We start from the raw sequence: 26,773 nt of genomic DNA, 5'->3' as shown, positions 1-26,773 counted from the left end.
TCTTGGAGAACCACATGTAAGGCATTTTGGGGAGACACTACCAATAAGGTCCTGTTCCCCTTCAAAGCACGTGAACCTTGAATAAGTGTTCCAAAATTCCATGAGTTGGAACTACCAGATTCTGCTTCCCTTGGCCCAATTTCATCCTTCTTTTGTTGACTGAATCATCAAGGAAAATTGAGGAAAAGAACCTTAAGAAAACCTAGACTATTTTGTTTGAAAAAGCAAATATAAAAAATATCAAACCCTTCAATCTGAGAAAGGGGCAAAAAAAAAAAAAAAAAAGAATACCATGCAACCTGGAACAGGAAATGAGGGCAGAAAGAAGACTACCAATCGTTGGTAATCAAATCCTGTGGTCTGCAGAAGGGCACTCTGTAGTGATGAGAATAAGCAGCAAATCTCCAGGAAAGTGTGAGGCATCAAAGTAGCTGAGGCTAGGAAAGGTATTCAGCTGGGAGACCAGGGGATCTCCATGCCCCTCTCATCTCTAAGAGGAGAACAGCACAAAGAGGGTAATTCTGAGGCTGGCTGAGATGAAACCTGACCGAGCACCTGGTGTGTGGTCTGTGGGTTTCTCCCTGGTGATATGATGTCGTCCGTGCCCCACCCATTCCCCGCCCCCTCCCCAATGCCCAGAATGCATCTGGGCACAGTCAGCGGTTCTTTTCAGTTATCCAGTGAGAGCTCAGGGATTGTTCAGTGGCTACATAGCATCTGCATTTACTTTAATTGAGTGGGCTTCACACAAGACTCTCTCCAAGGGTCTCCCCTTGCTGTGCAGGCTCTCCCACTTACTAATGTGTCTCCATCCCGGGAGAAGATGGCTGGAATCCGGGCTTCAATGGCTGCCAGCGTGACCTCTCCCCCACTGACAGCAGAGCACAGGTGACAAGGAAGCCACGGGGCTGGACGACAGGGAGTCTTCAGGGAGCGAGCCATCCCAACACCTCCAGCAGCACAGGTAAGTGCTGGCACCTGACACCATCCATCCGTCCATCCATCCATCCATCCATCCGTTCATTCATTCATTCATTCCCACTTTGGAAGGAAAGTAAAAGACTTCAAACCTGGCCCCAGCCCCCGAGTCGGACCTGCCACAGACCCAATAACACTGAGACAGCAGACGAATGAACCCCCGGAATCACTCACAGCACTGTCTGCAAACGACCGTGGGCTGATGGAAAAGGCTTCAGAGTCACAGCCTCACACGGCTGGGAAAGCTCTAGAGCTGTCTCCCCCCACCAACAGGGGCAAGTTCCAGTCGGTCTCTGTGGGCCCAACAGCTCCCCACAGCCCCCTGTCACCAAAGGGGAAGAACTGCCCCCGTTGCTGGGAGCAGCATTACCCCCTGTCCTCAAAGAGCCTGCAGAATCTGGAAACCAGCCTTCCTCAGATTCACCCCAAATCCTTCTTCCTTCAGATTCACCCCAAATCCTTCTTCCTAACGCAGAATGCCAGGCCCAAAGGGTTCCCACAGCCAGCTGTGCTCAAGGAGATGTGCTGAGCCTTCTCGGACATCTTTTCCCAGGTGTGACCTGACTCTCCAGACCCCAACTCGTGGCTGAAAAGAAAGTCACAGTTGGGGGTCATACAGTGTCAGGAAAAAACAGTGGAGAGCTGCAAGAGGCTGCAGAGAACATCTCCAAATCCTCACTGAAGGCGAGGGAGTCGTAAATCTTCTTTTTGTGTGTGTGTGTGGTACGCGAGCCTCTCACTGTTGCGGCCTCTCCCGTTGCGGCGCACAGGCTCCCGACGCGCAGGCTCAGCGGCCACGGCTCACGGGCCCAGCCCCTCCGCGGCATGTGGGATCTTCCCGGACCGGGGCACGAACCCGTGTCCCCTGCATCGGCAGGCGGACTCTCAACCACTGCGCCACCAGGGAAGCCCCCCCTTTTTTTTTTTATTGAAGTATAGTTGATTTACAATGTTGTGCCAGTCTCTGCTGTACTAAATCTTAAAATGTAATATAGAAAAGATGGATAATAGCCATCAGTCCTAGCTTTCCTAAGCAATCCCTTCGGGGAAGCAGAAAATTAGGCGAAAAGTTAGGTGTGGTCATGCAGGCAAGACGAGAGGCCTGCGAAGCAGGGACATTTCCCCACGTCCCTGCCCTAGGGGGAGAGAGAAACACATTCCACCCACTGGCCCCCTGGCTACTCCCCACCAGCCAGGCTGGCTCTCTGAAGAGTTACACCAGCTTTTCTTGAGTATTGGTGAATCTTTTAAGCAAATTATCCCTTGTGGAGATGGGGACCATTTATCACCTCTTGGTGCTGTGTGATTAACCGGTTCCCTTGGGGGTGTCTGAGGATTGGTCCTGCACCCCACTCAGTACCTGGGTCCCAGGTCTCTACATTATCTCCTTTCATCCCAGTGACTGAAGGATCCCAGCCTCGGATTCACTCGGACCCGACTGCAAGCCCAGCTCCCTCCCATTCGGTAAGCAACCAGCTAAGAGCTGATCCCGGTGTCCATACCGTATGCTAACATATATATATGGAATCTAAGAAAAAAAAATGTCATGAAGAACCTAGGGGTAAGACGGGAATAAAGACACAGACCTACTAGAGAATGGACTTGAGGATATGGGGAGGGGGAAGGGTAAGCTGTGACAAAGTGAGAGAGTGGCATGGACCTATATACACTACCAAACGTAAAACAGATAGCTAGTGGGAAGCAGCCTCATAGCACAGGGAGATCAGCTCGGTGCTTTGTGACCACCTAGAGGGGTGGGATAGGGAGGGTGGGAGGGAGGGAGATGCAAGAGGGAAGAGATATGGGAACATATGTATATGTATAACTGATTCACTTTGTTATAAAGCAGAAACTAAGACACCACTGTAAAGCAATTATACTCCAATAAAGATGTTAAAAAAAAAAAAAAAAAACCCAGGGATGACAGCACAGTTGTGAAAAACAGCTCGGGGGCTCTAAGCGGCATATTGAGGTGATGCGTGTTTGATTAACTTTCCCACAAAACTCCCTTCACCATTTTGGTTTATTGTTTTCATTGGTTCTTCCTTTCTCTACTACAGTAATAAGACACCGAGACCAAGGTGGAGGGAAGATCCGTTTCAGCAAATAAGAAAATGAGACCAAGCTCCTGATTTGTTATGCAAAAGCCCCTAAAAGCATTTAAAAATATGAATCACACGGACACAAAAGCTGCAAGACTGCAAAGCTCCAGAGGGAAGCAAGAGAGAAATCCGACACTCAAGACACGTGGGCTCTGGCTCCAGCTCTGCCCCTGGGGAGGCCTGTGGTAGTTACAGCCTGAGCAGCTCTTTGACCACCGTTTCTTCATCTGCAAAGCCGGCCACATCTTGCCTCGTTCCCAGACTACTGCACTTGGCCGGCAAGTAGGACCAGGGGAAAGTCGTGTAATTAATTCAAATGACTTGGGGGGAAGGCTAATTTGATTTAGTGAAGCTCTCGATATTCTAAAGCAATCTGATCCCTTTCATGTTCATCAGAAGCAAAACCTCTGGGTTGAGGGGCGCTGCCCCACACCCCCACACCCCCACCCCACCCCCATCACACGGACATCAACCCTCCTGCCAGCAGGGCTAACTGCCCCACAACGCCTGGTTCTCTTACAGAGCCGATAGCTGCCCTGGGGGCCACATTTATCACTTTGCTTTGCCAAGCAATCCCTCTCTCTGTGGGGAGTACCAAGGTCAACATGAGGTTAATCCTCTCCAAATGCTCACAAATTCGAAAAGAGGCTGATCTGAAGTGATAAGAGTTGGGGTTTTTTTCATATGGTAATTGTATATTTAAAATTTTTTTAACATCTTTATTGGAGTATAATTGCTTTACAATGGTGTGTTAGTTTCTGCTTTATAACAAAGTGAATCAGTTATACATATACATATGTTCCCATATCCCCTCCCTCTTGCGTCTCCCTCCCTCCCACCCTCCACATCCCACCCCTCCAGGTGGTCACAAAGCACCGAGCTGATCTCCCTGTGCTATGAGGCTGCTTCCCACTAGCTATCTACCTTACGTTTGGCAGTGTATATATGTCCATGCCACTCTCTCGCTTTGTCACAGCTTACCCTTCCCCTCCCCATATCAAGTCCATGCTCCAAAAAAAAAAAAAGGTCATGAAGTACCTAGGGGTACGACGGGGTTAAGGGGTTTTGACGATTATCCTGGCTGCTGACTTGTGTCCGAGAGAAAAGGGCAAGAGAGAGAAGGGACGTGTGTGTGTGTCTTCATCACTGTGGCTGGCGGTTAAAATGAGGCAAGAAGTCAGAGGCTGCTAAGAGTCAGAGGAGAAAGCAAGCAAGCAAGACAGAAGGCGGGAGACAAAACGAAAGTAGGTGACCCACGGCCACTTAAGGGACCCCCGCACTGGGGGCGGTGAGCTGTTGCTCTGGGAGCTGCCTGCCCTTGGTCCAGGTGGCCCACGGGCCACCAAACCAGTAAATTAAATCCAGTGAATGCAAACAGTCGTGCACACACAGCCCAGGAACTTGCCAGAAGGGAAAGCTCAGGAGACTTGCAGCTGCAGACACAACTTCCTCTGCCCTTGTGTTCCAGGTGCACCTGTGTGGTCACCTTCCTCAGACCTGAACTTGGTGCCGACAGTCTGCCAGCCCCTGCGCTAAGTGCCTGGCACACCGGGATGGATGTGTAGAGTTACAGGTGTCAGGAGAGAGACAGCAGGGCTGGGAACAGCCACTGTGACACTGGGTGGCCAGGAAAGAGTGCTCCGAGGAGGTGACATTGCAACTGCGTGAGGGCAGCCAGCAAGGCCAAGAGAGGGGTGAGGGGAGGAGGAGACAGAAAAGAGGGAAGAGTGAGTCCAAGGCCCAGAGCTGGGGAAGCGCCCGGGTGCCGGAAGTCCGGGGCTGCAGGGGCTGGTGAGGGACGCATAACTGCAAGAATGAGAGGGGGGCTGGGGAAGGGGGCAGAGGTCCCACATCAGAACCCCGGGCCAAGGTAAGGAGGTTGGGTTGTGTTCTACACGCGGTGGGAAGCAGATGGAAGCTTTGGAACAGGACGTGCCTTGATCAACTGCCGTCTTCCAGGACGGTGATGATGCTCCCGTGGAGGAGGTGACATCGAAGAAGGACAAAACAAGGGACTTCCCTGGCGGTCCAGTGGCTAAGACTCCGTGCTCCCAGTGCAGGGGGCCCGGGTTCAATCCCTGGTCAGGGAACTAGATCCCAGATGCTGCAACTAAGAGCCTGCTTGCCACAACTAAAGATTCTGCATGCTGCAACTAAGACCCAATGCAGCCAAGTAAGATATAAATAAATAAATATTTTTTAAATGGAATAATTAAAGGAAGAAGAAGGACAAGACAAAAGTGGGGGAAGCATTGGGAAGTTACTGCCTCTGCCCAGGAGAGAGAGGACAGTGCCTGGGATTCAGGCCGCAGAAACAGAGATGGGGAGGAACAGACAGCTCTGAGGGATGACACAGGGCAGAATTCTGAAAGTGGAATAAGAAGCTTCAGTGAGAGAGAACGGTGAGGTCCGGGTCTTTAGCGAGTGTTTACTTGCAACGACCTAAAATCCCTCAGTCCAATTCCCAAATCAGGAGCCCAGGTGAGACGGCTCCCAGGAGCCAGCAAGGGTGCTCAACAGGTTGGACAGAGTCCAGCACCTTCCTGCCGAGAAAGCGTGAGCTCTGTAAAGCTAGGAGCGTCCTGCTAGCCCTGTGACAGCTCCCAGAGAGGAAAATAAGTGAAACCGAATGAAGGAAGGGGAAGAGCCTCCAAGGCTGCCGGACAAGGACAGCCCAGGCTGGCTCTCCCTCACCTCCCAGCTCTGCCTTCCACCCCGCAGTGTCCTGCCCTCTGCCCCATAGGACAACTCAGCAAGTGGCACTGTAATAGGGAAGAACAAATCTGACTCCATATTAGATCTGTTTCTTTCACTTTAACCTTTGTATTCTATTGCTTTTGCTTAGAGTTAAGAATGCTGTCTGTAGCCTATTCTCAAGGCTTTGACCTTTAAGAGTGTAACACTTTTCCGTTCCTATAGAATTAAAAAATTGCAGCACAGAGAATAACATTTGTTTTGTTGGACGTTTACAGGAACATCGTGACCTGACCTACCTGGACCGAAGACTCCTGGATCAAGAAGTCTGCAACAACGAACCATGCCCCTCCCTCATCTTGCCCCTCCCTCACCTTGCCTTTAAAAATGCTTTGTTGAAAGCCTTCGGGGAGTTCAGGGTTTTTGGGGGGCACGAGCCACCTGTCTCCTTGTGTGGACCTGCAGTAAACCTTTCTCCACTCCAAACTGTGACGTTTCAGCATTGTTTGGCCTCACTGTGTGTCGGGCGCATGAACTTGCATTCGGTAACAGCATCACCCCGGCTTCCGCGGGTGACAGTCAGAAGAGCAGAGAGCAAAAGAGAGAGGTCAGGGTATCACTTACCTGCCCCCTCCATGCTTCGGTCTGGGGTTCCAGCAATGGCCTTCTCCCCACAACCATGGTTCCCTCTGGCATCCATCCTCCAGGGCTCGTGGCCTCCTCTCTTTGCCCTTTTGCCAGGGGAGGGGGGAAGGGCACTAGACCTTGGGCGCCCAAATCTGTTGCTGATTCCCTCCCCCGCCCACTTCGGTCACGAGCCCTTCCATTAAAGTCTCCTCACTGGAAGCATCTAGAGTGGGTCCCCTTCCTGCTGGGATTCCATCTGAAACATGAGGGATGCCCAGGTGCCTGGAAAACCCTTTAAACCAGAAACACAGCAGCCCATCTAGCACAGGGACGTGCCTTCCCGGTATCAGGGGTTGACTCCCCATCCAGTCCAACTATTCCAAAGCGCAAAGATGTCTCATTAAAGAGGAGTTGCTGCAGTGCTCAAACTAACAGCTTCTCACGCCTAGTGTGCTGAAGAGGAAATTGTAAAGGAATAGCAGGGTCGGCTAAAGTTAGCTAAAGTTAAAGAGCTGACACATCCCTGGCATGGCCTGGGCCCCAGTACAATCACAGCGAGCCTGGATTCTTTAATAGCAGGAGGAGAATTTTCTGGTTATTATTTCCAATTCTTCCACCAACACATTCAAGAATATAATTCTTAATGCCGGATTTTATAGTCTTCTTGTCGTCCTACACAATTCGGGACAACTGATACATGACATTTGCTTATTTGGGAGGAATCCTACCTTAATCTTGCCACATATTCACTTGTTTAACAAATCCTTATCAATATTTGTTGATACTGGCAGGCACTAGGCCAACCTCAGAGAGAATGCAAGGTACAGTCCGTCGCCCTCAAGGAGATGAGAATCTAGTTTTGAGGAATGAGATAAAGAAACACACAATTAGGGCTTCCCTGGTGGCGCAGTGGTTGAGAGTCCGCCTGCCGATGCAGGGGACACAGGTTCGTGCCCCGGTTCGGGAAGATCCCACATGCCGCGGAGCGGCTGGGCCCTTGAGCCATGGCCGCTGAGCCTGCGCGTCCGGAGCCTGTGCTCCGCAACGGGAGGGGCCACAACAGTGAGAGGCCGGCGTACCACAAAAAAAAAAACAACGAAACACACAATTAAATGCAAGGCAATAAGAGGAGCTGAGAGCTCAGTAGGCAGCTGGGGGAAACTTTAGGAGGGGCGTGTCTTATCTAGCGTGGGGAGAGAACAGGGAAGGTTTCCGGATGAAATGAAATCTAAGCAGAGGCCAAGAGATGGGCAGTAGCCAGCCCGAGAGAGAGGATGCGGGGGGGGGGTCAGGTTGGACCCACATGTGTGAAGCGGAAGAGGAAACATGACACGGCTCTAGGCGTTCAGAGCGGCTGAAGCAAAGTGTGAGCAGGACAGAGGCGAGCAGGCTGGGGGTGTGGGTGACACCCTGTGAACGGCCTCATCCGGAGGGAAACCATACAGTTTATCATCCAAACCGGGACACATGTGCGCTGGGAAGGCCCACCTGAGCTGGGACTGTCCCAGACACGGGGTCACTCCACTTACAATGACACGTGAGGCAGTTCACACTTCACACGGACAAGTGCCTGATGGGGTCTGAGCAGAGAAGTAACACGAGCAGATCTGTGCTTTCGGAAGATCACTGTGGGCCCCTCGTGGACCACAAGCTCGAGAAAAGCTGACAGTGAAGACGGTGAAAGCGGTGAAGGTGCTGCTGGAGAATTTCAGGAAGGAGATGGCGAGGGCTACTGCATGGGGGTGGGGGCGGGATGGTCACTGTTCACAGAGGAATGCAAGACATTTACACTGAAATTTATGATGTGGGAGAGGGATCAGAAGTGGGCGTTGGCAGGAGAGATGCAAGGTAGAGGAAGGAGCCCAACTGATCACTGGATGTCTGGCTGGGGCAAAGAGAGGAGGATACTGGGGCCACTGGAAACCAGGGGACTCAGGTGGGGAGCGAGGGCAGGTTCACTCGAGACGTGCTGGGCTTGATTATTCAGGGAGCCGCTGGACTGCGGAAGGGCTCCGGAAGGAGACCCGGGCTGGAAATGGGGACTTGGGACTTGTCAGCACACATGTGATGATCCAAGTGCCCCTGGAATGGGCAGCCGTGACCTTCGGGAGAAAGTCTCCATGGAGGCTTGGGGTGTACAGGCTGCAGTGAGCTAGAGAAGTGAGGGGACCAAGAAGCAAACTGGGCGAGATATTTGGTCCTGGAGAGTGTACTGCGTCGCGGGCTGGGGGACATCAAATAAGAGGGATCAAGACTTGAAGCAGGAAGCTACCAGGCGTACTTGAATAGAGCAAATGTCATCACCTGGGTGTTGGCAAAAGGCCTCCTTAAGTCCAAATACACACCATTCAGGATCTTTTTTATTTTGTTCCACAAAAAATGAACCCTAAAATAACCAAATTAGTCAGGATACCACATCTACGTCTGTCTGAACGAACCTTGAGGGAAATGTTTCTTATGCTTAAGTCTGAGACACTCAAGTTATCATTTCAAGCTGGCAATCTGATGGGAGAGAAGAAGATGAAATTTCTGTCACTGATGCTTCCAGACAAACAGAGGTGCTGGGTACCTGGTATTCCTCAGTACCTCACTCAGCAGCCAGAGGTAACAATTTACTTGTCACGGGGTAGGATTTAAGGGGCCTCTCTTTTTGATACAGTTAACTAGTCACTCTTATAATATTAGATGAGGTCCATGGAGAGTGGAAGATGAAATCTCTCTCACGTGCCTAGAAGTAAACGGAAGGGGCATAAAAATCCCCCTCCTTCCTCTGTTTTTCTGGACCATAACAACATCCTTGCTTTCTAGATCTCAACACATACTCCATGGACATAAGCAATCCCCTCAAAAGTAATAAATTATAACCACTATATATTACCCCCATATTTCCTAAAGAGAGCTCAGAGTGGTGAAACAGTTCCATAAGCCAGATCATTATTTTCCGTTTATCTGTAAGGTCTTTTCTTCTTTGGAAACTCCAAGATTCTCTCTTCCATTTTGGCTGGGTGTTCCCATGGCATGCTGGCACCTGAAACACTGCAGTTATTCACATCCAAGGAATCGCGTCCCCTTTAATACCTGTTATTATGTGGTCATGCCTGTGGATTTGGGGCACCTTCAGACAGAGCTAGTGAGTGATCTTTTGATCATTGTGTAATTATCTCATTACCAACACGGGCTGAAAACCAAGAATAACCAGAGAAAGATAAGATCGCCTTCTTTAACCCTCCTGTTACACAACTAAAATATCCTTACTAAAGGTTCATCCTCAACAGATTTATCTCCTCCTCAGTATCTGTTAGGGCTTGAAACCAAGGAGGAATTTTCATATGGTTTAACTACCAAATATCAGTGAGAAATCGTTCTGAATGCCTGGCTTCAATAGAATAAAATTAAGCTGCTGGGGCATGACTGCGAACTATCAAAAAGTACCCAGGCAGCAACTTCGCTGGTGGAGCAGTGGTTAAGAATCCACCTGCCAATGCAGGGGACATGGGTTCGAGCCCTGGTCCGGGAAGGTCCCACGTGCCACGGAGCAACTAAGCCCGTGTGCCACAACTACTGAGCCTGCGAGACACAACTACTGGGCCCACACGCCACAACTACTGAAGCCTGCACGCCTAGAGCCCGTGCTCCACAACAAGAGAAGACACCGCAACGAGAAGCCCGCGCACCACGATGAAGAGTAGCCCCTGTTCACCACAACTAGAGAAAGCCCGTGCACAGCAACGAAGACCCAACGCAGCCTAAAATAAATAAAATTTTTTTTTTTTAAAGTGCCCAGGCAAAATGGCCTGACGTAAACAGTGAACTAAGGCACAAATCAAACAGACTGAAGGCGATGCCTGGGACGTGGGAACTGGCTGTACATGGTTATAATGTGGGCTAGGAACACCGGGTCTTAAGCTCCCTGGGATTCTGATGGCAAGCACAGAGGGCACAGCTCTGCCCACAAAGCCTCTGGCCCTTAGAATCAGTAGTATAAGCGAGATGCTTTATCAATAGGATTTCACTCCTCTCATTAGGCTCACAGAGCAAAGCCCAGGCTGATGCAAGCTGGACAGAAAGTTCTTCCTACGCTTGGATGTGAAAGTGGGAAGCAGACGAGGCTCAACCACCTGGAGCCCACACCTGCCTGGTCTTGGAATTCCTCACCCAGAGGCACAGGCTGGGGCTCAGGGCCATGATGCTGGTCAGGGCCTCCTGCCTCCCCCAGAGGTCCAAGGTTGGAGATGACGCAGAAAACCTGCAGGGCCCTGAGCAGGCAGCTCCAACCAGAAAGAGGGACTTCTCCAGGCCTGGGGGAAAGCAGTGTGTTCATCTTTTTACATGGAGGGGCCGCAAGCCCCTGCAGCAAGACGCTACAGTGATGTATAAGGGGCCTGTCTGCACCCTGCAAGCCCCCTCCTCATCTGATGGCCAGAGCACCGAACTCCTCTGTTGGCCCAGATACCAAAGTGAGCCCACAGAAAAGATGGCAGCCCCCTGGAAATGCAAGAAAATACATCTGATACTTTATTTTATAGGTGGCAGCTTAGACACTTGACATCGTCTATAACAGCCCTGATAGAATCCAATTGGTTTTCTCCTGAAATATTCAGTCTTCCTAGATTCCATGACAACCCTTTGCAAGAGAGAGACTCTTAGAAACACGCAGAAACTTCAGGCCATCTGGATACTGCATTTTTCTGGATAACTCCCCAAAAAAGAATATATTGGACTAAGATTTCCACCCAGAATTCCCAAAGGGTGAATTAAATGAGGAAGCCTCAATTACCTCAAAATCTTACTAATCCAGAAAATACACTGCCAGTAAGGTCTTGTTGGAGTTCTAAAAACAAATACTATAATTTGTCGAACAATAAAACGAATTATATAATGTTCATTTGCCCGGAGTGGCCCATCAGTGTAAAATATTAAAAGGGCTATTATATCATCCCTCTGCTACCTCTATCAAAAGTGTTATTTGGAGGACTTCCCTGGTGGCGCAATGGTTAAGAATCCGCCTGCCAATGCAGGGGACACGGGTTCGAGCCCTGGTCCGGGAAGATCCCATGTGCCATGGAGCAACTAAGCCCGTGAGCCACAACTACTAAGCCTGCGCTCTAGAGCCCTCGAGCCACAACTACTGAGCCCGCATGCCACAACTACTGAAGCCCGAACGCCTAGAGCCTGAGCTCCGTAACAGGAGAAGCCACCACAGTGAGAAGCCCGCAACAAAGAGTAACCCCGCTCACTGCAACCAGAGAAAGCCCGTGCGCATCAACGAAGACCCAACACAGCCAAAAAAAATAAAACAAAAAAATTTATTTTCTAAGTGTTTTTTTTTAAAGTATTGTGTCCAATTTTTCATTGCTTACTAAAGAAATTTTTAAACTCAATTAATTTAGTTAGTTTCCTAAAGTCAGTAAGAAAGTAGGATCCAGCAAGGGTCAGGCTCCAGGTGAAGCAGTCGTGGTGGTCATGACTTAAGTACGAAAACCCAATATATAAAACCCAATATATAAAATAAAACCCTAGGAAGCTGAAAATGGCTTTTCCAATGCTAATACTTTCTACAACCTAGAAGTAACAGGAACTCTTTTTGCTTTTGGGTGTCACGAGTGTGCCTGTGTTTTCTCTTTGGATCTCAGGCTGACTCACTCTCTGGCTTCATTTAGAATAACTGAGGCCCAGTGAGGACTGGTTACTTGTTCCCAGTGCTTTATGCCCCAGGAAAGCCATGGGTCTGACTCATTTCTAATGTGTGCCCTGTGTTTCGTTAATAAAGGCTGTGGAAAAGTCAGGAAACAGAACTTGGCTCTCGCATGGATTTTCCTGGGTTTTTTTCACAGTAACTTAGAAAATGTCACCACCCAAAATCAGTGGGTATCAGGGAAACCCCCTTCCATTCTTGGAATCTCTAGTGAGTGCTGCAGGGTAGCAAACCTACCTCCTTGGGATTAGTTCTCTCAAATTTGCCTCATTTAAAAAAAAAATTTTTAATATGGGAGGTAGGGGTAAATATTGATGAGATTATATGTGCCAAGTTTTGAGGAAAATCATTAACGCTTATGAAATCTCCTGTCCCTGGGGTTTTAAAAAGCAGGATGGATTTCCATTTATTTGAGATGAGGTTTGGAATGGATGACCTCCCAGGGACCTTTATAAATTTTCAGTCAAAAATAGAGAAGTCCATTCACTGAGGAAAGGCAAGCAGAAAAGAAGCAGGCAGCTGTTCTAAAGTTTCCTCTGCCCAATGCCCTAACCACAGCACAGCCTCAGCTGAGGTCCTTCTTCTACAGGAAATCTGTGGACATCTCCCAGCATGGGGAGACCATCCTTCTCCACCTTCCACCCAGGTCGGGGTTGGAAACTCCTGGACAAACACAGTACTTGGGACCTTCGCCCAAATGAACATCGAGGGTTTTCTTGTAATACCTTGATTATCTTTTAAATAAAAGTTTCATTTTGAACTTTCAAAATGGCCAAAAAAATTTTTTGTTTTATGATCACTGGCAAGAATGTGATAAGATGGATATGCTCAAACAATACTAATAGGAATGTAAATGAGTAAAAAATCTTTCTGAGAGCCATTATGGCATCATGTAAGCCCTTACAACAAATATCTATCTTTTAACTTAATTCCCCATCTCAGAATCTATCACGAGACCCATGTTTACTGAAGCATGATTCACAGTTCCCAAGATATGGACACAACCTGTGTCAGTCAACAGATGGATGGATAAAGATGTGGTTCATATACACGATGGACTATTACTCAGCCATGAGAAAGAAGGAAATCCTGCCATCTGTGACGACATGGATAGACCCTGAGGGCATTATCCTAGCTGAGAGAAGTCAGATAGATGCTGTGTGGTATCACTTACAAGTAGAATCTAAAGAAAAGTCAGACTCATAGAAACAAACAGAGGGTAGAAAAGTGGTTGCCAGGGGTTGGGCGTTGGGGAGAATAGGGAGAGGCTGGTAAAAGGGTACAAACTTTCAGCTATAAAATGAGTAAGTTCTGAGGCTCTAACGTAAAACATGGTGACTACAGCTGACAACACCATATTATATAACTGAAATGTGCTGAGAGAGTAAAACATAAACGTTCTCACACACGCACACACAGGTAAATTTGTGAAGTGACGGGTGTATTAATTAACTAGATGGGATACGTATATTAAATCACCACAACGTACACGTGTATACTTTAAATATCTCATGACTCTGTCAATTATACCTCGAGAAAGCTGACAAAGATCAAAACCAGGAGGGGAAGAAAGAAAATAAGCAGGATTGTGAAAGAGATTTATGCACCAGGATATTCTCCACATACGTCTTTCTAACAGTAAAGAAAAAAAAAAAACGGAAATAGGCCAAATGTCGAACAACAGGAGAGGAGACTGCAATGAGACATTAAAATGCCACTAAAAGGCATATTTGCAAACAGCTATATAATTCATGGTAAATTACTCTAGGGATCATGTGTGTGTTGGGAAGAAAAAGTCAGGTGTAAAGCTATACAGTAAGGATGCCGCCAACTTAGATACATGTACTTTTGCCCATGAGGACAATAATTATGGTGAGTCAGTGAGGAAGCAAGTCCTTCTCTAACGATCAGGTAGGTCCATCCGCATCTCGAATCTGTCAAGAGCTGGCCAAGCTTTTATCCTCCATACGGCATCACAATATGATAATCATATGCCTCCTTGGATGACATGTCATCTGCCACAGCTGACCTATGAATGACAGCTCCCTGCAGGCAAGGAGTGGTCCAAACATTTCTTTGGATACCAAGCAATTTACACTGCTCTGACACCCTGGAGACGCTTATTCATTCCTGCTTCACTTGCTAGGTCAGTTAGCATGGAATGCCCAGACGGCAGGAAGAAACTGTCTTTGAAAGAAAATACGCCCAGTGTCTATTGGATGTCAACATTAGAGCGGGACCACCACACCAGAGAGTCCGAGCTCGCCCCTCGCGGGAGCCAGAGCAAAAGCCAGGAGGCCTGCAAGTCACTGAGGCTGAAGCCCTGGTTCCCAGCCCACAGCCCCACAGAGCCTTCCTCCCCTGGGCCCCAGGACCACCTTCTGAGCAATCCCCCTGGCTGAACGCCGCAACGTTTTCCCACCTCCTGGTCTGCAAGGGATCTCTCCTCTGTTTTCTTTCTCAGGAGCCTGTTTTCTCTGGCACGGTGGCACACCTCCGCCCCCAAACCGACATTCCTGGCTCTCTCTCTTCAAAGACACAACATTGAAACTCTGTTCAAATATCTCCCACAGTCCATGAAGTAGTTGTGCTATTTGCAATACCACCCTCCACCCCCGTCTCTCTCTCTCTCTCTCTCTCTCTCTCTCTCTCTCTCTCACACACACACACACACACACACACACACACACACACACACACAAAGAAAAATCAGAAGGTCACATCCATCACCCTGTGTTCAGGCAGTACTAATAGACACTATTTTTTGAAAACTGATTATATTTCGGCACGATGCTATGTTCTTTCCATGGACTGCCCTATGAGCCAAGGACTGTTACTGTGCCCATTTCACAGATGAGGAAACAGAGGCTTCAGGAGTTTAAATGACTCATCCAAAGTCACACAGCCAAACTGGGACTCAGCCCCAAGCAGTCTGACTCAGGAGCCCCGACAATGTTATATTAACAAACCAGTCCACAGGCCTCAGCAGCCTACGGCATCTCCGGCATCTCAGACCCCGGAAGATGTTTAGGGAGTCCGCCAACAGACCCGGACACACCCGCGATGAGGCTCACTTCTGGCAGAACAGCTGGGGATGCTGGGAGTGCTGGAGCAGGGGGGGCTGGACCAGTAAGGAAAGAAGAGATGGGAAGGAATAGGACTTTGAGGGCAGCAGAAGCCACAGGCAAAGAGAGTTTCACTCGCCCTGGAAAAACTGTGACACGGAGTAAGGCAAGGGGCTTCTAGGTCTCTCCATTGCCAAGTACTGAATACTAGTCAGAACCTCCCCTCTGGTGCCCAGTGACATCCTGGCCTCACGGCCACCCCGCCCTGCAGCCAGAGCCTTCTCACCTTCAGTACCGCCAACACACAATCCGTGGGGTTGCCGCCCGACCCCCAGACTCACAGGGTCCTGGATTAGCTTTACAAGACCCCATCCGGGCAGTTTGGAAATGAAGGCCTCTAGCCAAAGGGGCTGTAAGAGAAGCAGACATAGGACCCTGGGGGTCTGGAGTCACCCCTCCTCCACCCTTCCTCTGTGCACTACACAAGTTTTCCTTTCCTGAATTTCATGTGCAACCAGCAATCAAGACAGGAAAAACAAGCAAGTCTTACACACACACCCGAGAAAACGCTGATCCGTCTGTTCTATGAATAACACCAAATCTCAGCAAATCAAACGGCATTACATGCCCCATTCCATAAAAAGTTCAATCCAAACTAAACGTTTTCTTTTGAAATGACATTTGCAGAGACCTCTCCATTCATATACTTAACACTGATTTTTTTAAAGGGACTGTCCTATTACCTAAGGAAAAAACTATGTGGACCCTAAGAAACCCAGAGATAAGATTTTTTAAATGAATTGAAATACTGTCCTTTATTCTGCTACACGACACAAGTCTTGGAGTAAGAACAGCCACAATCACACATTAATAAATACTTTGGCTCCCACTGTCAACCGCCTATTTTAAAGAAGACGAAATAACTGTCCGTGATTTCAATCTGCTTTGAACGGGGGAGTGATTTCTTAGCGCTGAGCTAAGAATAAAGAAGTAAAGGTAAGAAGTAAGGAAGACCCTGAAAAAGAGCCATGGACATAGAATGCTCGCAAGAAATAATTTTTAGAAAGTATAAATACTTATAGAATAAATGTATCTCACCAATAGGTACTCCAAGATACTAAAAGAAATGTCTAGGGAAGGAAGTAACTTTATTTTTGAAAGGGAAAATCACATACGTTTCAAGTTTAATGGACTAGAAAATCTTGGGAAGCTTGCAACACCATTTTTCAAGAAAAGAAAAGTTAGTAAGCTAAGAAACGGTGTCCTAACTATAATAATGGGACTGAAAATGGCAAGAGCTGGGGCGGAAGTTATACACGTGGGAAGGTAACACAATCAAACAGGGAAACAAGACAGACTTACAAGGGAAAATCAAAGAGGGTTAACTCGACGCCTTTTTTCAGTAGAAATTCAAAATGAACATTAATGGAAACTTTTGAGCACAAAAGAGAAACTGACCCTCCATCACCTACTTCCTAAATCTGAACTGAATGTGGCCGTAAAGCTAGATCAGAAAGGCTTCAACTATGATGACGTCTACACAGGAAAGCCAAATGGGGAAATAAGCTAATTAACCACCTGAAAACTCAAGGCAAAAAGCCGGACACTGTGAGCTAGAAAGAGGGTTTGTTGAGACTTCCCTGGTGGCGCAGTAGATGGGACTCCGTGCTCCCAACGCAGGGGGCCTGGGCTCGATCCCTGGTCGGGGGACCACATGCACGCTTGCACTGGGGAGCCTGCCTGCCGAGGCTAAGACCTGGTGCAACCAAATAAATGAATAACTAAATAAATATATTTTTTTAAAGTAATGCATTTAAAAAAAAAAAAGAAAGAGGGTTTTTCAAGGAAACTATCCAAATTCAAATTCACAGGGAATAGCTGCTCAAGTTTCTTCTACACTTGGCCTAAAATATTCCAAAACCATAGGGAAAGCTTATCAGAACACTTCCAGAAAGCAGCCTGCAAACGGGCTTTATTAGTGTTAGATTTCTTCAAAAGCGAGGCTTGAGAAAGCTGTAAAAAGTTCCCAAAACACAAGATGTTTGTACAAACCGTAACATCTCCCGCCGAACAGGAAGATAACGAGGCACAACAGATAAAACATCAGCTCAAAAACCCTCGCCGGATCCTCACCGTGGCTGACCCCTCTCCCAGCTACTTCTGAAACCACAGAGGAAAAAGATGATTTCCAAGATAACACACATCACTGTATATCACTGTACCCGGGCCACTGTCTTCTTTGTACAGTGAGCTTGCTGCAAGAGACAGGGGTTTTGTAAAACAAACGAACAAAAGAGGAAGTTTAGTGTAATTATCACCAGAAAATAAAACAGCAAGGACTTTGCCAAAGTAACAAACACAAATTTCTTATTTCACCACCTCCATTCTCCCCACCTCCTGTTCAAAAGGAGAAAATTTTTAAATAAAGGAACTAAACTACACATACACGTATTAGATTATTGTTGGCGGAATTCTGAGGTTCAGAAAGCTGCAGAATTTTCCCCCCAATCAAGGAACTTGAGGAGAGTTGCCAACTCTTAATTTTTCCAGTAAGGTCAGTACCTCCAAACTACCAACACGGTTACCATCATTTCATGACAGAAAGGATATTGACCATGAGAAAATAGGAAAGACAAAATTTCAAGGAAAAAAAAGGATAATCCTGTCCACTTAACATATCTGGATTTCTGGAAACCCCAGTACATTATTATGAACCCGAGAAAACTTTGTCTTGAACCAGTGCCCAGAAAAAGCAGTCCAGATGGTACAGAGTAATGCTTCTCAAAGCATGGACCACCCACCACCAGCACTAGCATCACCTGGGACCTTGTCGGAAAGGCAAATTTTCAAACCCCAAGCAACTCAGGGGCTAAAGCCTAGAATGGGTGTTTTAACAAGCCGTCCAGGTGATTCTGACGCTGGCTACAGTTTGAAGACCACTGGCAAAAAGCATGTGGACTTCAGAACCGGGAAGGGAGCGCAAGGACCCCAATTCAAGGCTGGCCAGCCAGGTTTCCCATCATCAACCTCGGTGAAAACAGCCCATTTTTTCCAAATAAACAAGGGCGTGATTTTAGTCTGAAATATACAGTATGACCATGGAACAGGGCATCTGAAATCAGAACAATCCCACATCTAGGGATTCGAGATCCATAAACACCAGCAAACCAGAAACTTCTCCTTCAAACCACAGTTCCATGTCCTTCTGTTCCGGGACCCTGCATCGTCACCACCTTCCTCACCATCACCGTACAACGCTCACACCGCGTAAGATGTGAAGGCAAGTTTCAAATTCACGATTCCATTTTTATTTTGATCAACCCAGCAACCCTGTGGAGTAGGTGTAGTAATAGATACGATCACCCATTTGGCTGGGTGAGGGCACGTCAGCTACCTCGAGCGTTCACTATTTGTTCTTAACAGGGGTCTTACATTTTCTGTTTTTACAGTAGAGATCCTCCATTCTGTCCCTTGCAATTCAGCACAACGAGAGTCCTTCCCGTGGTACAATTCCCCAATTCATAACTGCCTAAGCGGGTTGCCAATCTGCTGTGGTGATATGTGGCACACAGAGGATGCTGCAGAGGTTCTGGAGGCTTCCCTAGAAGGCTTCCCCAGGCAGCTTCAGCCCCTCCCCACACAGGTGGGACAGACATTCCACTCAGAATCTCAGACCTGGTGACCTGCATCTAGGGTCCCTGGGGACCACTGTGTGCTACCTGGGATTTCCCTGGGTTCCCCTGCACCTCAGCTAGGCTGGCCTTCACCTCAGACAAAGGCACGGATGGACCTTTCTCCCCAACCCTTGAATGAGCCTTCCCACCTGCCAGGAGATGCGGCCAGCACTGCTAGAACCTGAAGACAGCAAGGCCCCTGGGAGAAGGGAAGGGGCCTGTCTTCTATCTAAGGAGCTACTCTCAGAGCGATGGCTGAGCACCTCCTTCGAAAGTCCCAGAACCAACCCTGTGACACAAGGCAGCGTGGGCGAGGGCCGGTGTGAGTCAAGCAGAAAAGGACAGCAGGGATGTTCATGACCTCTTGCCAGGGACAGAAAGGGCCCAGGAGGACCCAACACAGATGAGCATGTGATTTGATTCACCTAAAGGAAAGAAAGGGGGAAAAGAGGCTAGAAAATTCAGTGCCAAACACCCGCACTTCACCCCGACCCATTTCTGCTACATTCAACCCCGGTACCTGCTACCCCTTACACTTGGTTTCATTTTTAACAGACGCCACTGCACTTTTCTTTCTTGAATGGCTATCGAGAGGCGGGGCGAGCATGCTGGAGTTGGCTGGGGGAAAAAGCAGACAGTGGCCAGCTTCCCTCCGGTCATCCCATCCAGAGCCACCAAGGCCACAAGCTCTACTTCTGCAAGACGCCACAAAACGAGCAACCCAACATGAGCTCATACCCGTGAGCACAGCCCAAGGCGCTGAGGTCAAGTTGAAATTCTTTTTAAACTAAAGCCAGAAACTTATGAGCTCAGGTTCCTGGCATCCTCCTCACACGCACCCGCCCCAAAAATAAAACCCGGCCAAGGCTCAGCTGTGCCACGGGATAAGAAAATAAGACGCAGAGGCCTGGCCGAGGTCATCTCGTCCGGAGATGGTTACTCAGCACCCAGACCGGCCCAAATAAATACTCCATGAGTCAACGTTTAGTGAGGTGGTGTCAGAGGACGGTAGAGGCATGAACGCACTGGATTTTCGAGCACGTCTTGCAATGTGAGATGGGATCTACAAGCATTCTAGAAAGGTCACAGACACACAGCGGCCACTACAACAAAGCACGATGCTCAGGCACCTTTGGCAATTGGTACAAACCCAAGACGAGCAGAAGCACTAAGTATATCTGCGGAGATGGGTTAAAAATAATCAATAAGAGAGGGCAGGGGAGAGAATATCCTTCAAGATGAAACCGAAGCTCAACAATGGCGAGGCCCCAGGCTGTCCCTAAGATCTAGAATTGCCTTGCTTCTGGTCACCTATTAAAATGCGTGTCATTCCAGCTCAGAGAGAACTAACATCTGTTATCAAACGTCTTATATATTTGCCCCACTGCCTTATCACACTCCACGTGTCCTCCTTTGATGTGTGAAACCGGCAACAAAAAGATTTATCAGTTCACTTTCTCCGGGGAGCAGCCTTCCAGAGAAGTACTTTTTTTTTTTTCTATGTGTTTCTTCAGCCTTTCGAGACACATTTATTACAAGGAGACAGATATAAGTCTATTTTGAGCAGATTGTAAATCAGGACAATATTAAGCTTCAAAGAAACCGGCTTTTCCTTTAAACACTTTTGGGGCAGGGGGCAGGGCAAAACTGCTCCAAGTTCTTGTGATTCCACCCCTGCCCCCCAATATCTTCCTCAGACACGTTTACCAACTGGATGACCTCACTTATGAGAGACAGAAAAATATACACGTATCAAGAAAATGCACGCAGTTGCACACATACCAGGAAATGGCATTGCTGACTTGTCACCACCATCATCTGGTTGGAAATTGTTAGTAAAGTCAATCAAGAAATATTTACTAGGGCTTCCCTGGTGGTGCAGTGGTTGGGAGTCCACCTGCCGATGCAGGGGACACGGGTTCGTGCCCCGGTCCGGGAAGATCCCACATGCCGCGGAGCAGCTGGGCCCGTGAGCCATGACCACTGGGCCTGCGCGTCTGGAGCCTGTGCTCCGCAACGGGAGAGGCCACAACAGGGAGAGACCCGCGTACCGCAAAATTAAAAAAAAAGAAATATTTACTAATAATATGGCAAATTAATCTGACAAGAATTATGGGGAAGCCCTAAGAAAATAAACAGCATTGGGACTACCCTGGGGGCGCAGTGCTTAAGAATCTGCCTGCCAATGCAGGGGACACAGGTTCGAGCCCTGGTCCAGGAAGATCCCACGTGCCGCGGAGCAACTAAGCCCGTGCGCCACAACTACTGAGCCTGCGCTCTAGAGCCCACGCGCCACAACGACTGAGCCTGCGCTCTAGAGCCCATGAGCCATAACTACTGAGCCCGTGTGCCACAACTACTGAAGCCCGTGCACCTAGAGCCCGAGCTCCACAACAAGAGAAGCCACCGCCATGAGAACCCTGAGCACCGCAACAAAGAGTAGCCCCCACTCACACTTCAACTAGAGAAAGCCCGCGCACAGCAGCAAAGACCCAACACAGCCAAAAATAAATAAATAAATAAATTTATTAAAAAAGAAAAGAAACAACATATACCAAGATTTCAAGTGACCTGGATAAATGAAATGTGGTATATCCACACAATGCAACAATATTCAGCCATAAAAAAGGAGAAGCTCTGACACATGCTACCATACGGATGAAATGTGAGAACCTTAACCTAAATGAAAGAAGCCAGTCACAAAAGGACAAATATTGTATGATCCCACTTATATGAGCAACCTAGAAGAGGCAAATTTGTAGAGACAGAAAATAGATTAGAGCTTCCAAGGGCTGCAGGGTGCAGCAATGCTCTTACTGCTTAATGGTTACAGAGTTTCCATTTGGGATAATGAAAGAGTTTTCGAAACAGGTAGTAGTGATGGTTGCTTGACATTGTGGATGCAATTAATGTCACTGATGTACAATTAAAATTGGTTTAAATGAAAAAAGAAATGGTTAAAAATGGCAAACTTTGTGATGTATATTAACCATACATATACTCATATATTATCCACAATTTAAAAAGGATTATTGAGGGACTTCCCTCGTGGTCCAGTGGTAAAGAATCCGCCTTCCAATGCAGGGTACACAGGTTCGATCCCTGGTCGGGGAACTAAGATCCCACATGCCGCAGGGAAACTAAACCCACGTGCCACAACTACTGAGCCCGTGCGCCTCAACTAGAGAGCCTGAATGCTGCAAACTACAGAGCCCACGTGCCCTGGAGCCCTCACACCACAACTAGAGAAGAGAAAACCCGCATGGCACAACTAGAGAGAAGCCCCCGCAATGAAGAGCCCATGCACCGCAACAAAAGATCTGGCATGCCTCAACAAAGATCCCACATGCCACAACTAAGACCCGATGCAGCCAAAAATAAAATAAATAAATAAATAATAAATCTTAAAAAGATAAGATAAATAAAATAAAGAGGATTATTGATATAATTTACCAAAAACCATTGAATGGTATAGTTTACATGGGTGAGTTGTATGGTCTCTGAATCTGTATCAATTTGTATGGTCTCAAGGAAGCTGTTTTTTTTTTTAAAGATTTCAAGTAACACAAGAGAGCTTCCTGACCACCCTATCTGAAAAAGTATTCCCTCTTCTATCCCCTTATTTTCTATCACAGCATTCATCACAAGGTGTAGCTGTTTTATTTCTTTGTACACATTCATAGCCTACATCCCATTTCCCCTCCTACCCATGAGTGTAGGGACCAAATACACGGAGACAGGGACCAAGCATTTGACTCCCCAGCACCTAGCTTGATGCCTCACATTTACAGAATAAGTAAACAAAGTAAGTAAGTAAGTAATGGAATGAGACAAAAATCATAAAAGAGAAAAAATACCTGTTTTACTTTAAAAGGACGAGCACAGGAAAGTACCAATGATGGAGAACACCACTGGACCATGCACTATGTGACGTCCAACTTGAGAAAGGGCAACTGCTTACATTTCTGAGCTCCTGAGTCACCAACGCTTTTGCCACATCACCACCTGCCCCACCCACCTGAACCTGAGTGCCCAGCCTGCACTGGATAGAAACAATTCTCAAAAGAAAGATCTGAGAAGGCACCTCTCCTTGGTTCAAACATTTTCTCAAGCAAAGGAAGTTGACTGCGCCATGTGCATACCTGGATCGGGGGTTGTGGAGTTTGAAATGGGGAATGAGAAAATGAGAGTAAGCAAACTATGTCCCTGGGGAAAGAATCTGTTTTTATTTCCCCCAGAAGATACGCTTGGCACTTAGACCATGAACCACTGTAAAACATTCAAGAACATCACCTAACTGGATGATGTCTGTCAACTTCTAGCACAGCTAGAACTGGTGGGACTGGATCCACCATCTCCCTGAATGGATATTCATTCAACCGGCCATCCCTTGGCCAACCTGTCCACAGGTCCCGAAGCAGCCTCCTCCCTGCCTTCAGGAGGTTCACCGTCTAGTGGGGAAGCCTGTAGGACAATGTGCAGGTGCAGAGATGGAGTGGGGGAGGGGTCTCTGGGAACCTTCCCGAAGAAGGGGCTACTGTGAAATCATGAGCTGGAGTCACCCATGGGGTGGAAGGAGGGATCTGGAAAGCAGACAGCCAGACAGAAAAGACCCATGTGGGAAACAGCAAAGCAGAAAGGGTTGGGGGAGGAGGCGGGGATGGGGATGGTTTCCATAAACAGCCCAGTGGGACTAAAATCTGAAGTTGGAGGGAGGGCAAGGGAGGTTCTCTCCCACTGGCAATGGCAAGCTTCTGAGGGATGCCAAGCTGGGCCACAATAGGATCCTGTCTGCATTTTAGGTCCATCTCTCGTGGGGATCTTTCCTTATGGGGAAGGCATCTTCATCCCCATTTTACTCATCAGGCTCAGCGTGGTCAGAGGCTGGACTGTGCTCTGGGCTGCTGAACGCAGGACCCATGCTCTTTCCAGCAGGCTAAGGAGAATTTATTGAGCGGTTTAGCCATGAACATAAGGACCAAGGTAGGCTACTAGATGGTGGTACAGGAAGATGGATGTTAAAGATTTATTTTAGAATTTCGGTACACCTGAGAAGGTTTAGAGGCAAAGTGGAAAGAGACAGAGGAGAAAATAAAATGGAAAATGCTAGAGGTAGGGGGAGGGCTGAAGAAGCAGCAAGCTAGGGCAGTGAGGCCCCCTCAGGAGTCTTCCTTACAAAGAAAGGAGGGATTCTGGGCTTTGGAGAAGTGCAGTTTCCACAAGTCACTTTGGCTGGTGTCAATCTCCTCTGTAAAGAGACAGAGAAAATCAAGAACAGCATGAGAAAGGGGTGGGAGAGCGCATGAGAAAATCAAATAGACAATTGGAGAGAAGGACCTGCTAGGCAACAGAGGAGGCCCAGGTAGAGTCAGAAAGCATGATTCTGCAGAGAACTCAATTTTTAAAAATCCTGTCAGATATTAATTCACATTTTCTTATTGTTTCTTATGTTCTTATTTATATTTAACTTTCTAGTATCTGGAATTGATTTTGGTGTTTGGGGAGAAGTGGTGGTCCCTAACCAGGGATGCCCCGGACAGGGCTCAGCTAGGAAGAGGCATCTTGGCCACAGAACCAACAGAGCCCCATTGAAAAACACTATGTGTTATTTTTCCCAACAATCCCAGTGTCATCGATGTATTTGCATACAATTATCCATTTGACAAATGAGCGCTGAGCAGCTCCTGTGTGCCAGCACTGTGTCAACCACAGGCAAAGCATCACCACTGGGGCACACAAGTCATAGACTTTCACCTGCACTTTCCCCGCTGATCTTAAGACATCCGTAGAGAAATGCACTTCAAATGCTTTGAAATTCATAAACGACTTCAAAGGGCTGGCAAAGTACTGCTAGGCAGGAGTCCTGTCGGTCCTGGTAAGAATTACTTGTCATAAACATTTAATTACATGTGTAAATGCTAAAGCTAAGTGGTTAAACACCGTGACCACACTTGTGTTGATGCTGTCTGTGTGCTCAGCAAATTCCTCTTTCGTAGATACCAGCCTGCCCCTGCTGGCTACCACTGGGCATTCCAAACGTATGGGGGTCTCCGTGAATGAGGTCTTACTGGGGGTTAGGGCGCACAGTACATACTTACAGAGCAAGACCATTACAGGTGTTAATTATTCTGTGTACGATCTGACAAACTGACTACTTTTTTAAGATAGCTCCTTAGGACGGTGGGCATGTGAGTCAAGATGCAAGACACTAAGCAAACAGTTGAGCTGTGTCGCTGGTTTATTGCCTGCCTTCCAAGGGAACATAAAGATGGTGTATATTACAATTTAAAAAACTGCTGTGTACTACAACCCTTGTCATTGCGTTTTCTACAAAGAACATCAGCGATTCATCCCCGTTTTCTCGGCACTCTATCTGCACTGGATACAATGTATTACCTTCCAAAGTCCCTATGCTTCTGACCCTAGGCACGTGACTTACACTAATGAAGTATGTGAAATGAGCTGGCTGGACGGGAGATGGCTGTGGATGTCCCCAAAGGGAGTGATGGGGACACCTGGGTTAATATTCAGTATTTCAAAAGTCCCAGCAGAGACCACATATTACCCACACTATAATGGCACAGGCTAAAACATATTTGCTTTGGCCTAGGATTATGTCAACTCAGCGTGCAGTGGCCATGGGGACAGCACAGGGAAGTGCTGGCACCTAGGCCTGTCCTATATTAACAAAAACACACAGACAATGAATGAGTGCCTCAAAAATACAGTATCCATGGGCTTCCCTGGTGGTGCAGTGGTTGAGAGTCCGCCTGCCGATGCAGGGGATGCGGGTTCGTGCCCTGGTCCGGGAGGATCCCACATGCCGCGGAGCGGCTGGGCCCGTGAGCCATGGCCGCTGAGCCTGCGTGTCCGGAGCCCGTGCTCCACAACGGGAGAGGCCACAACAGTGAGAGGACCGCATACCACAAAAAAGAAAAAAAAAAAAAAAAACAATACAGTATCCTTCGTCCTTGTGATGAAAAACTTGATCTTTAAGATTCCTTCTGCTCCACGATCCTACGGTTCTAATTTTCACAGGAAGTTCTTCATACCAAGAGTAATCCATTCTCAGGGCAGTCCCATCCACTACATAATTAACAATAACAGCTCTCTCTCTTAGCTTCCCTACACTCGTCTATATCTTTTCAACTAATTAAGGGCATATTTATTTATAAGGGGTGTGATATTTCCAAACTGAATTAGATGCAACTGTATATTCTCTGAAATGTTAAGGAACCATCTGGATTTGCTCCATTAGCGGTTTCTTCCCCAATTGCTTCCTCTTCAAAAAGCTCAAGAAACTAGATGCTCACTTTTTTCTCTTTGATCCTTTTTTTTTTCAAAAGAAAAGGCCCCACTGCTGTCACCTGAGTGATGTCCTTGGAGCTCCCTGGCCTCCACACTGTCACAGTAGAGTCGGGACCACAGTGTTGCCCCGCTGTGAGGGAGTCCTGTGACGGAGCAGCAGTTGAGACAATGTTGGGGGGAAGAAAGTAAAAGTTCAGTGCATTATGTAACACAGTTTATCATAATTTAAGCATGATTAACAACAGACTATGATTTTAAAGCACATGGAATTTTTGCGAATCAGGTATTCTTAAATGCACTAGTAAGAAGGTTTTCTATAGGGATTCTATGGTGCATCCTTGCATAAATGGAGATTAAATCTTTTAGAAAATCAATCCTGATCCCCAGGTTTATGTTTGTGAATTTACAGTCACTCCATAAAATCTGTTCTGGTAATTATTTCAAGATATGAGTTTTTTCAGGACTCACTGTGCCAAGAAATGGGCTTAGAAACGTCATCAATTAGCTCGTTTAATCTGCACAAATAAAGCAGCTTCTATTATCATCATTAGGCAGGAAAGATGTTTAGGCACAGAGCAGGGACTTGCCCAAGGGAGGGATGAACTAGGTCCACCTGAAACCAGAACCAGT

The 26,773-nt window shown here is 47.5% G+C and overlaps 1 protein-coding gene and 1 long non-coding RNA gene across 5 annotated transcripts in view; one reads left to right on the top strand and one right to left on the bottom strand.

The window, feature by feature from the left end:
• The window catches only part of CAMK1D (calcium/calmodulin dependent protein kinase ID), a 417,170-nt gene that overhangs the window by 346,872 nt on the left and 43,525 nt on the right, over positions 1 to 26,773 (bottom strand). The window lies entirely within an intron of this gene.
• Positions 715 to 6,243, top strand: LOC141277892 (uncharacterized). 3 transcript variants are annotated; one of them, XR_012329766.1, is made up of 4 exons: positions 715 to 964; positions 2,378 to 2,442; positions 3,039 to 3,358; positions 6,053 to 6,243. It is a non-coding gene; the product is annotated as an uncharacterized lncRNA (long non-coding RNA). The 3 variants fall into 3 exon arrangements; XR_012329764.1 differs by lacking the exon at positions 715 to 964 and having other exon boundaries at positions 1,958 to 2,442; XR_012329765.1 differs by lacking the exons at positions 715 to 964; positions 2,378 to 2,442; positions 3,039 to 3,358 and adding exons at positions 4,377 to 4,950; positions 5,040 to 5,253.

The sequence above is a fragment of the Tursiops truncatus genome, chromosome 2 (assembly GCF_011762595.2).
Source record: "Tursiops truncatus isolate mTurTru1 chromosome 2, mTurTru1.mat.Y, whole genome shotgun sequence".
NCBI classification, from domain to species: domain Eukaryota; kingdom Metazoa; phylum Chordata; class Mammalia; order Artiodactyla; family Delphinidae; genus Tursiops; species Tursiops truncatus.
The sequence above is the reverse complement of the archived record's forward strand: the minus strand, read 5'-3'. Positions and strand labels throughout refer to the sequence as shown.